The 13,095-nt window shown below is 44.0% G+C and overlaps 1 pseudogene; it reads left to right on the top strand.

Annotated features, from left to right (window-relative positions):
* Window positions 1–10,433: 10,433 nt before the first annotated feature.
* Window positions 10,434–11,122, top strand: LOC121568125 (annotated as a pseudogene).
* Window positions 11,123–13,095: the final 1,973 nt, after the last annotated feature.

Raw genomic sequence — 13,095 nt, 5'->3', positions numbered from 1 at the left:
GATGACCTGGAGCCAGTGGGTTTGGCGACGAATATGTATTGAGGGCCAGCCAACGAGAGCGTACAGGTCACAATGGTGGGTAGTATATGGGGCTTGGTGACAAAGCGAAGGCTATTTTGTAAATGACATCGCCGAAGTCAAGGATCGGTAGGACAGTCAGTTTTACGAGGGCATGTTTGGCAGCATGAGTGAAGGAGGCTTTGTTTTTGCGAAATAGGAAGCAGATTCTAGATTTAACTTTGGATTGGACATGCTTAATGTGAGTCTGGAAGGAGAGTTTACGGTCTAACCAGACACCTAGGTAATTGTAGTTGTCCACATATTCTAAGTCAGACCCGCCGAGGGTAGTGATTTTAGTCGGGCGAGCGGGTGCAAGCAGCGTTCGATTGAAGAGCATGCATTTAGTTTTACTAGCATTTAAGAGCAGTTGGAGTCTACGGAAGGAGTGTTGTATGGCATTGAAGCTCGTTTGGAGGTTTGTTAACACAGTGTCCAATGAAGGGCCAGATGTATACAAAATGGTGTCGTCTGCGTAGAGGTGGATCTGAGAGTCACCAGCAGCAAGAGAGACATCATTGATATACACAGAGAATGGAGTCAGCCCGAGAATTTGCATGGGCAAGTTGCAGCGAAGGGTGCAGAGCTGGTGGCCGGGGTAGGGGTAGCCAGGTGGAAAGCATGGCCAGCCGTAGCAAAATGCTTGTTGAAATTTTCGATTAACGTAGATTTATCGGTGGTGACAGTGTTTCCTAGCCTCAGTGCAGTGGGCAGCTGGGAGGAGGTGCTCTTATTCTCCATGGACTTTACAGTGTCCCAAAACTTTTTGGAGTTAGTGCTACAGGATGCAAATTTCTGTTTGAATAAGCTAGCCTTTGCTTTCCTAACTGATTGTGTATATGGGTTCCTGACTTCCCTGAAAAGTTGCATATCGCGGGGGTTGTTCGATGCTAATGCAGTACGCCACAGGATGTTTTTGTGCTGGTCAAGGGCAGTCAAGTCTGGGGTGAACCAGGGGCTATATCTGTTCTTAGGTCTGAATTTTTTGAATGGGGCTTGCTTATTTAAGATGGAGAGGAAAGCACTTTTAAAGAACAACCAGGCATCCTCTACTGACGGAATGAGGTCAATATCCATCCAGGATAGCCGGGCCAGGTCAATTAGAAAGGCCTACACAGTTATTTATAACATAAAATATAAATCCTATTATTTGAGAATCCTTGGGCCTGGCAAAAGTGGTTGAAAGTGTGATTGCAATGAAGACACACCATTAGAAGAAATACATTACAGCTAAACAAAAACAGACAAAATGTAGCTTCGTTATTATGATATGTGTATAAAGTATGAATATAATTTGTTGAGAGAAGGCCAAAGACCATTGTTTGCACATGCATAGTGAACACATAACAGCAAAACAGGAACACACACACACACACACAGTACACACACACACACACACACACACACACACACACACACACACACACACACACACACACAGTACACACACACGCACACTCCTCACTAATCACACACAAGGGAACATAGTGTATGAGCGAGACACTAATTACACAGTAATCCTTAAAGACTTAATTTGTTGTATGTTGTTGAAAGACAGGGGTTGCCTCTGAGAATCATATACACTACTAACAAACTTCTCTAAGTCTTACAAGAACATGACACAACACTTCAGTCACATGTACCCTAATACGCAATAGCTACTTATGTTTTATATTCAGTATTTTTGATTGAAATGTGTTTTTGTTTGGATAAATCATCAGAGGAACTAGAAAATGAAGTGACTACTTTTCAACCAGTAGGCATAGATGCCTGACGTTCACAAAAGCATTAACCGCTTATGAACGGTAGACATATACCTCTCAGAGCTGTAGGTAGAGCACTGGTTATCCATAATGTGGTCCTTCGTAGCGCAGTTGGTAGGTTATGGCGCTCGTAACGCTAGGAAAGTGGGATCAATTCCCGGGACCACCCATACCTAACATATATGCACGCATGAATAAGTCGCTTTGGATAAAAGTGTCTGCTAAATGATATAAAGGTATATTTTATTTGTTTTCACATGATCAACCTAGTGTCCACGCAAAAGTCATGAAATGTGACAATGAGTGACATGAGAGTACTGACTGGATTGACTGCCTGCCCCCAGAATGACTGCATCTGGTCACTCCATTTAGTCACATGCAGAGCAATACAATTAAGCAATAAGTCCAGAGGAGGTGTGGTATATGGCCAATATACTACGGCTAAGGGCTGTTCTTATGCACGACCCAACGCGGAGTGCCTGGATACAGCCCTTAGCCGTGGTATAATGGCCATATACCTCAACCCCCCGAGGTGCCTTATTATAAACGGGTTACTAACATAATTAGACCAGTAAAAGGTATTTTTTTGTGATACCCATAGTATACGGTCTGATATACCACGGCTTTCAGCCAATCAGCATTCAGGGCTCAAACCACCCGGTTTATAAGTAAGCAATAAGGCCCGAGGGGGTGGGGTATTTAAGTGATAATGGCCTCAAAGCCGGTGTTTGGAGGATATGTTGACAATATATCCTCCAAATACCAGCTTCTCGGGCATTATCACTTAATTGGGCCAACTTTTAGAATTCTGAATATTGTTTTAATTCTAGACATTCATTTACATAGCATTGTTTAAATATTTCCTGCTTATATGTAATGTTAATTAGGCGCTGACATGGCTGCCATAGAATTTTGAAGTGTCATGTAAATGCTCATAAACCTCATTCAATTCCAGGGATGGGCAACTTTGATGGGGTGGGAGCCACAAAAAATGCCACAGTGGCTTGTGGGTCTGCGTACTCACATCCATTACCACACATGCATATAGAATTGAGGGGGGGGGGGATTAAGCGGGCCAGAACGAGCTGCTATCGCATTGGTGCCTATGAGAGAGCCCAACTCTCTAAATACATGGCTCTGGTCAAATATAACATGTGTAATACCCTCAGTGCCATCATATTGCAATCATTCAGAATAGTTTGGTTTAGCAACCACTGAAAGCCTAGCATTTTCTTTCTTCATTAGGGACAATATCCATCCATTTTCATGTTTTGGAAGGCAGGAAAATTATTATTATGTGGATGTATTCAAATCTCAGTTTGATATCAAGGATAGGGTTGGTTGTTGGGTCTCTACCCAGGAAGTTCTCAGGTGAACTAACCAGGTATAAATATCTCATGCCATCATAGAGAGGAGGATAGCCATTGGATTTCCAGATGAGCTCATCCAAAGGAATGATGTAGGTGTCTTAGAGGTCCAGATATACAACTGTATCATCTCACTGTGTGCCTATACAGTACATGCAGTACTGCTGGTGTACAGCAATCTTTAAGTCATACCACAGATTCTTAATTGGATTGAGATCTGGGCTTTGACTAGGCCATTCCAAGACATTTAAATGTTTCCCCTTAAACCACTCGAGTGTTGCTTTAGCAGTATGCTTAGGGTCATTGTCCTGCTGGAAGGTGAACCTCCGTCCCAGTCTCAAATCTCTGGAAGACTGAAACAGCTTTCCCTCAAGAATTTCCCTGTATTTAGCGCCATCCATCAGTCCTTCAATTCTGACAAGTTTCCCAGTCCCTGCCGATGAAAAACATCCCCACAGCATGATGCTGCCACCACCATACTTCACTGTGGGGATGGTGTTCTCGGGGTGATGATAGGTGTTTGGTTTGCGCCAGACATAGCGTTTTCCTTGATGGCCAAAAAGCTCAATTTTAGTCTCATCTGACCAGAGTACCTTCTTTCATATGTTTGGGGAGTCTCCCACATGGCTTTTGGCGAACACCAAACTTGTTTGCTTATTTTTTCTTTAAGCAATGGCTTTTTTCTGGCCACTCTTCCGTAAAAAGCCCAGCTCTGTGTAGTGTACGGCTTAAAGTGGTCCTATGGACAGATACTCCAATCTCCGCTGTGGAGCTTTGCAGCTCCTTCAGGGTTATCTTTGATCTCTTTGTTGCCTCTCTGATTGATGCTCTCCTTGCCTGGTCCGTGGGTTTTAGTGGGCGGCCCTCTCTTGGCAGGTTTGTTGTGGTGCGATATTCTTTCCATTTTTTTATAATGGATTTAATGGTGCTCCGTGGGATGTTCAAAGTTTCTGATATTTTTTTATATCCCAACACTGATCTGTACTTCTCCACAACTTTGTCCCTGACCTGTTTGGAGAGCTCCTTGGTCTTCATGGTGCCACTTGCTTGGTGGTGCCCCTTGCTTAGTGGTGTTGCAGACTCTGGGGCCTTTCAGAACAGGTTTATATATACTGAGATCATGTGACAGATCATGTGACACTTAAATTGCACACAGGTGGACTTTATTTAACTAATTATGTGACTTCGGAAGGTAATTGGTTGCACCAGATCTTATTTAGGGGCTTCATAGCAAAGGGGGTGAATACATATGCACACACCACTTTTCCGTTATTTATTATTTAGATTTTTTTTTATTTCACTTCACCAATTTGGACTATTTTTTGTATGTCCATTACATGAAATCCAAATAAAAATCAATTTAAATTACTGGTTGTAATACAACAAAATAGGAAAAACACCTAGGGGGATGAATACTTTTCCAAGGCACTGTACCTTCTGATTTGCAACCTTGCTGTAGTTGATATGCTGTACAGCTCCAGTGCCAGTCCAACTATGATTGGTGTGCTGGTAGCTGGTTCTAAAACCATAGCTTATGTGCCATGCTTCATTCAGATGTTTGTTTTCCACCTCAGGGGCGTAATGGAGATGTTTGCTATCTCTGTCATGGCTTTTGATCTTTTCATTGCTATCTCTAGTCCACTTAGGTGTCAAAGTATCCTCACCAATGTTGGTACTCTGGTTGTGACCTGTGCTCTGTGGGTGGTTGCCTTTGCCTTTGTGACTGTTATTCCTCTCCCTTATTCCCACTCAACCCTTAAATACACCTTCTGTGATTATGCTGCTTTAGTTAGAGCCACTTGTGTCAATCCCAGCTACTATTTCAATATGATAACCATCGTCACCTTCTTTCTCGTGTTTGGCACATTCTGTTTAATTTGGCTGTCCTACGTATGGATAATATTTAGTGGTAGTTTGCTCTTACGTTCCTTTATTTGTACGTATGGTCTTGACCAGGTTAGGTGTGGTACTGACCGTGGAAGAGCGTCATGGCTTGATGATCGGGGCTATTCTTGGGCCCTCTCTTGTGAATCCCTTTGTGTACTGTTTAAGAACCAAAGAGATCAAAAACAAAATGTTGAAGATGTTTAACAAAGTTCAGCCCACTGAATAAAAAAAAGGTTTATTTAAGTTATCTCTTTGTTGTGTAGGTTACTGTATGAGTGAATGTGTAGAAACGTGTCTGTTACCGTGCTCTGCAGAAGCATGCTGGCCTATGTTTTCATTGCACGCTTACTATATTCTCTATTGGCAAGAGCAGACATGAGCTATAACTCAATACAAATCGGATGTCAAATCCCCTGTTAATATATTAAAATGTAAGAAAAATATCAATATTAATTATAGATAGGCTGTGTTAGAGAAACAATTCACAGCATATTGAGTATGTTCTAACCCGTACTCAATACGTGCACTACAAATCTGTGCACTAGAAAGTTATGGACACTGTTCTCTAAAAACAATAGGAACACAACCAAAAGGAGACCAGTCACTTATAACCGAAGCTACTATTTCACCCACATTATCAGTAGTGGGAGAATAACACTGCATATTAACTCCACATGAAAAGTAGGAGCATGTATCCTCTTGACCGGTACAGTATCAGCACCCTTCACTTGCTTTCATGTTTGCGTCAGCCTTCTTGTCAGGTGGCCTAACTCGGATGAATGATATTGGGACATCTGTCTCTTCAGATTACACTCGAAATCGTCAACACATCATTAACCTAGCTCAATTAGCTGTGGGAACACCTGAGCAGTGCTACGGTGCTAGCCGTCACTCCTACAGGTAACTGTGGTTTCATTTCAGACTAACATGTTTACTCTCACAACTGAATGATGGATGCAACAGCGCACACTTATTTTGTAGTATACTTTATAAAGAGTAAATAAATGCCACTTACGATTTAGTTTATTCAACCTAGACAATACACATAGATTGTGTGAAGTCTTAGATTTTTCCTGAGAAACTATTAAATTGCAATATCATATAATATATGCCTTTTAGCAGATGCTTTTACCGAACCCACTGTCCTGGCGTTGCAGCGTTCCATGCTCTACCAACTGAGCTACAGTGGAATGGTGTTCATTTTCTTACAATAAATGACCAGTTTTATTTTGTTTTTATACATCACATTACATCTACTGTAAGTCATTTAGCAGACACAATATCCTGAATGACTGGCTAAAATGAAAATCCTCCCTGTCTAGGCCTAGTCCCTGCCCCTGGAGTGATTGAAGGAGTCATTAGTCAGTTAATATTCCATTATCTCATGTGTAATTGAAAATCTCAGGACACTAACGGCATGGGCTGCTTTTAGGCCTGACAGCATTAGTCTAATTATTTACTTTGGGAGGAATTGATGCATATAGTAAAACAAAGCAGGACTGTTCTTTCTGACCTGCAAACAACTTAATAGTCATGATTCTAATCCCCATATGACATGGTGGCCATAATTCAGACTTCAATACATTGTTGTGGTCATGATAAAGACATCTTAATCTGGTTGTAAATTGGTTACCTGAAGTCACATGCCATTTTTTATCAGAAAATAATCTAATTATAATGTTGCAAAAGCTGACTGCAGCACAAATGTTTTCACACTCACATAGTTTGGATATTAGTTATCAATGTAAAATTAGTGTTCCTCATTGACATTGGTTCTCTTTCAATTATTCGTTTAGATATCTCACATGTGGGGGTCTGCTAGGATCGCCTATTCTCTCGGAAGTACGTATCAAAAGCGTCTGTTGGAGACAGACAGGTAGAATGGCGAATGAGGTGAGAACCTCACTTCCATAAAAGTAGCCACTCTCCCGCCCTCTTGTTATTCTCGGTTCTCTTCCTCACGAAGATACCTCTTTGCCTGCTTAACTGCTCACAAGTGAACCGTGAAGGATATTGCTGCTGAGCGTAGGTGTTCAGACCCTGTCGAGAGGTTGAGTTCTAACCGGAAGGTTTTTGCTTGCGTGTAGAAATTACTTTTCTACTTCTCAGTCTCCGTTGGTAGCTAGCAATTGAGACTTGGTGAGCCATGCTGCAAGGCTTAAGCTAAGAAACAAGCTAACCTCAACACGGTAGCATTAATAGCTCCCTTCTCTCATCTAGTTTAACCTACGTACACCCATTGTGTTAACTAGCCTTCACGTTGCCATCGGTCGTGGGAGCATCACGATGCCATCGGTCGCGGGAGCACTCTTTCTGTAGGCGAACTCGGTCACACGATTTCTTTCAACCAGCACTGAGCTAGTCACAGCATACCTTCACCACGAGGTCGCATTCACCATGAGGTCATTGCTAGCTAGCTAGCTAACAACCCACAAGCCTCGCTATATAGCGTTTTACGGTGCTCAATATTGGTAGCTGTTAGCTGCAATGCTCTTAACTAGCTAGCTTGGTATGCTGTTTACACAAGCCAGTATTTGCTAGCCACCAGCCGCAAGGCTTCTAACTAGCTAGCCTACGCCGTCTACACGTTGTTCTCACAACAGGCTTTGCTCGGTGCCCCTTGCAAGCCTTGTCCCTCGCAATGGCCACCGCTATCCCATCCCAGGACGAACCTATCCCAGCACGCGAATCCTCACGTTCTTGTGCTTGCGGCTCCCTGATTGTGGGGAAATATTACCACCCTCTATGCTACAGGAAAAAAAAGAGGACTGAGCACGCCCCCATTCTCATCGACGGGGCTGTAGTGGAACAGGTTGAGAGCTTCAAGTTCCTTGGTGTCCACATCACCAACGAACTATCATGGTCCAAACACACCAAGACAGTCGTGAATAGGGCACGACAAAGCCTATTCCCCCTCAGGAGACTGAAAAGATTTGGCATGGGTCCTCAGATCCTCAAAAAAATTCTACAGCTGCACCATCGAGAGCATCCTGACCGGTTGCATCACCGCCTGGTATGGCAACTGCTTGGCCTCCGACCGCAAGGCACTACAGAGGGTAGTGCATACGGCCCAGTACATCACTGGGGCCAAGCTTCCTGCCATCCAGGACCTCTATACCAGGCGGTGTCAGAGGAAGGCCCTCAAAATTGTCAAAGACTTCAGCCACCCTAGTCATAGACTGTTCTCTCTGCTACCGCACGGCAAGCGGTACCGGAGTTCCAAGTCTAGGTCCAAAAGTCTTCTCAACAGCTTCTACCCACAAGCCATAAGACTCCTGAACAGCTAATCATGGCTACCCGGACTATTTGCACTACCCCCCACCCCCACCCCCCACCCCATCTTTTTACGCTGTTGCTACTCTGTTAATTATTTATGCATAGTCACTTTAACTCTACCCACATGTACATATAACTTCAACTACCTCAACTAGCCGGTGCCCCCGCACATTGAATTTGTACCGGTACCCCCCTGTATATATAGCCTCCCTACTGTTATTTTATTTTACTTCTGCTCTTTTTTTCTCAACACTTTTTTGTTGTTGTTTTATTTTACTTTTTTTTATAAAAAATAAATGCACTGTTGGTTAAGGGCTGTAAGTAAGCATTTCACTGTAATGTCTGCACCTGTTGTATTCGGCGCATGTGGCCAATAAAATTTGATTTGATTTGATTTGATCAATTGCTTGGGTATGGAGCATCCTCAGGAGGCGATCGAGGACCCAGAGTCCTGTGAGCACTGCTGACTGCTGACGAGCGCAGGCCTGAAGAAGAGGCTTAAATGTGATTCTATCTCGATAGCCCCTCTTGCCTCCGAGCCAACAGCGATAGATTAGGCTCAGCTCACCGCAACTGAGCCCAGTTAGGGTGAGGTTATGGATAGCCTCGACTCCCTCCCCTCCCTGTCTGACGACGTATTGTCAGGGGAAGGTGAGTTAGGGGATGACGAGGATGATGGTGGGATTAATCTCACGGAGATCCTCAAGATTGCGTAGGAGATTGGTACTGACGACCCCGTTCTCCCACCCTTTCAGGTCCGCAGACCTGATGGCCCCGACAGCAGTGGCTCTGCCCTTCATGTCTGCATGCGGGCCGCGGCTGTTGGTTCCTGCATCTCGCCCCAGCCTCACAGCTGGGAGGGGGCAACAAGCTGGTTTTGCGGGACTGATTTTTCCGGCGACACAGCAGTCTGCCAAAACTCAGCCTGGGCCTGAACCAGGCCAAACCTGTAGGGAAGCAGTCTTACGCTGCAGCCGCAGCAAGGATCCGGCTCTCTATCCCTCCTAAAGGAGGTAAGAAGGGTCGGCCAACCTAGGGTGCAGCCCTGGTGGCTGAGTAGGATAGTGTGCATGGACAAGGGCTCTCTGCCCTACCCTCTCTCTTCGGGTTTAAAGGTTGCTACTCCTGCGGTTGCTACTCCTGCGGTTGCTACTCCTACGGTTGCTACTCCTTCGCAGTAGTGGGAAGGCAGGGCTGTGTTAAGCCTAAACCCTACACACTTTTTGTTCCTTCCGAGTGCCTCCCTTCCTCAGGCTCTCCCCCCCGGCGCCTTCTCAGGTTTTCAGCCAGGGGCAGAAGTCAGCATGTCAGCCATTCCTCCGGTCTCACCGACACCAGCAGCAGGACGGCTATCTGTATTTCACCGTGGCCCTTTTCTCCCTGCCTATGGTCTTTTTTCCTCTGACTGCAATGGCACGCGCTATCACAGTCAAGCCAGTTATGGTGTGCGGCGCTCCGGTTTTCCCACCAGAGGGCGCTGCTACTCTGTACGACAGGCAGGGGAACCCTAACCACTCCGCTCCCCCGTTCTACAGGAGGACAGGTTTCCAGGTTTCACTGGGAAATTCCCTCAGCCCTTTTTAGGATTCTGAGGGGCATTTTGTTCCTCTACTTAGCAAAGACAAATTGGCTCTGTTATAGAGAACACTCTCCATTGAGCAAGAGATCAGTCTGTATAGTTATGCCTTACTTTACTTTCTGGATCTTAGGGAAAAGGGGGGAGGGGAGTGGAGTTTATTTTACTGCAATTCATGCAACCGGTCTTCTGCCTGCTCTACCTCCCCATCTTAAGGGAGCGAGCGGCTGAGGAACTCTCCTTGCTCTTGACAACCATCCACCATGGAGCACTGCCAAGACAATGACAATTCACACCTGTCAGGTGGATGGGTTATCTTGACAAAGGATAAAATGCTCCCTAACAAATTTGTGCATAACATTTGAGAGAAATAAGCTTTTTGTGCGAATTGAATATTTCTGGGATCTTTTATTTCAGCACATGAAACATGGGACCAGCACTTTACATGTTGGGTTTATATTTTTGTTCAGTACAGTTGCTGTTTGTGGGAACTTAATCAGGTTAAGAATGAGTTGCTGTTTGTGGGAACTGTTTGCGGTAGCTGACTTAGGTGAGAGCAGTGCACTAATTCCTAACCTGATTAAGACCTTTATTGTTTATTCACAATACATGGCCTATGAAGCATGTCTGGCCAATATGTTCTCTGTGTTCCTCTTTACTACTTTGCCCTTGTTGTTCTGGCATGTGATTGGTTTGTTGCCTCTGAGATGTGATTGGTTGCTGCCTCTCACACTCTGCTCACTAACACTACCATGTCTGTCATGATTACAGGGATGTGGGTCGTCGATGTGGTCATTGTTAGCACAACCATGGTGCTGGTCACTAGACTGTCTTACTGTAAAGCCATAGTTATTGACAGTTATTTCTGTGATCATTGGCCTTTGTACAGAATGGCCTGCAATGCCAATTCAGCCAATTCCATTATGGCAAAAAGTGAATACAGAACCATTCCTTCACGTACCATTAGTTTATATAGTCCTGTCTTGTGTGTGTGTTTTACTTACCCTGTTTAAAATGTCTAACTGAAGACTTGTATATCACACCTTCTAGTTGTAGTTATTTTATTTATTTCATTTGTATACATTGCTGCATTGACCTACTCTCTTCACCCCAATGCCAGGATTATCGGTTTGGCTCTAGCTCCGGCGATCCCTCCCATGCTGAATCCAGTCATTTATTTTTTGAATGCTGAGTAAATCAAAGGGTTTTGAAGAAAATGCTCAAACAAAACACCTCTAGCATAATACTAATAAATGGATCAACTACTGGTACAGTACACAGTACATTTATATATGATGCTATTCACTCATATCTCCAGTGGTAATTGTACATGTTAGCATTCATCACTGTCATAACAGAGTTGCATGTTGTGTAACCAAAACTAATAAGTGAATCAGAGGCTGGATAATGTATGTTTTGGATGTATGATCATATATGGTAATGTATGTTTGGGATGTACGACAATTAATGATAATCTATGTTTTTGTATGTATGATAATGTATGACTATGTACAGTACCAGTCAAAAGTTTGGACACACCTACTCATTCAAAGGTTTTTCTTTATTTTTTACTATTTTCTACATTGTAAAATTCAAAAAAATAAATCACGGAAAAGTTGTGCGTGCATATGTATTCACCCCCTTTGCTATGAAGCCCCTAAATAAGATCTGGTGCAACCAATTACCTTCAGAAGTCACATAATTAGTTAAATAGTCCACCTGTGTGCAATCTAAGTGTCTGATCTGTCACATGATATCAGTACACAGTTGAAGTCTGAAGTTTACATACACCTTAGCCAAATACATTTAAACTCAGTTTTTCACAATTCCTGACATTTAATCCTAGTAAAAATTCCCTGTCTTAGGTCAGTTAGGACTAAGGAAGTCTCAAGGTTTTGCTCGCCTGAGGTAGACTATCTTATGATAAGCTGTAGACCACACTATTTACCAAGAGAGTTTTCATCTATATTTTTCATAGCTGTCTATTTACCACCACAAACCAATGCTGGCATTAAGATTGCACTGAATGAGTTGTACAAGGCCATTAATCAACAGGAAAACGCTCATCCAGATGCAGCGCTCCTAGTAGCCGGGGACTTTAATGCAGGGAAACTTAAATCCGTTCTACCTAATTTCTACCAGCATGTTAAATGTGCAACCAGAGGGAAAAAAACTCTAGACCACCTTTACTCCACACACAGAGACGCATACAAAGCTCTCCCTCGCCCTCCATTTGGCAAATCTGACCATAACTCTATCCTCCTGATTCCTGCTTATAAGCAAAAACTGAAGCAGGAAGCACCAGTGATTCGGTTAATAAAAAAGTGGTCAGATGACGCAGATGCTAAGCTACAGGACTGTTTTGCTAGCACAGACTGGAACATGTTCCGGGATTCTTCAGACAGCATTGAGGAGTACACCACATCAGTCACTGGCTTCATCAATAAGTGCATCGATGATGTCGTCCCCACAGTGACCGTACGTACATACCCCAACCAGAAACCATGGATTACAGGAAACATCCGCACTGAGCTAAAGGGTAGAGCTGCCGCCTTCAAGGAACGGGACTCTAACCCGGACGCTTATAAGAAATCCCGCTATGACCTCCGACGAACCATCAAACAGGCAAAGAGTCAATACAGGTCTAAGATTGAATCATACTACACTGGCTCTGACGCTCGTCGGATGTGGCAGGGCTTGAAAACTATTACAGACTACAAAGGGAAGCACAGCCGCGAGCTGCCCAGTGACACAAGCCTACCAGACGAGCTAAACCACTTCTATGCTCGCTTGAGGCAAGCAACACTGAAGCATGCATGAGAGCACCAGCTGTTCCGGACGACTATGTGATCACGCTCTCCGTAGCCGATGTGAGTAAGACTTTTAAGCAGGTCAACATTCACAAGGCCGCAGGGCCAGACGGATTACCAGGACGTGTACTCCGAGCATGTGCTGACCAACTGGCAAGTGTCTTCACTGACATTTTCAACATGTCCCTGACTGAGTCTGTAATACCAACATGTTTCAAGCAGACCACCATAGTCCCCGTGCCCAAGAACTCTAAGATAACCTGCCTAAATGACTACCGACCCGTAGCACTGACGTCTGTAGCCATGAAGTGCTTTGAAAGACTGGTCATGGCTCACATCAACAGCATAATCCCAGAAAC

The sequence above is a fragment of the Coregonus clupeaformis genome, unplaced genomic scaffold (assembly GCF_020615455.1).
Source record: "Coregonus clupeaformis isolate EN_2021a unplaced genomic scaffold, ASM2061545v1 scaf0052, whole genome shotgun sequence".
NCBI lineage: Eukaryota > Metazoa > Chordata > Actinopteri > Salmoniformes > Salmonidae > Coregonus > Coregonus clupeaformis.
Note: the sequence above shows the minus strand (reverse complement) of the source record. Positions and strands in the feature narration are given on the sequence as shown.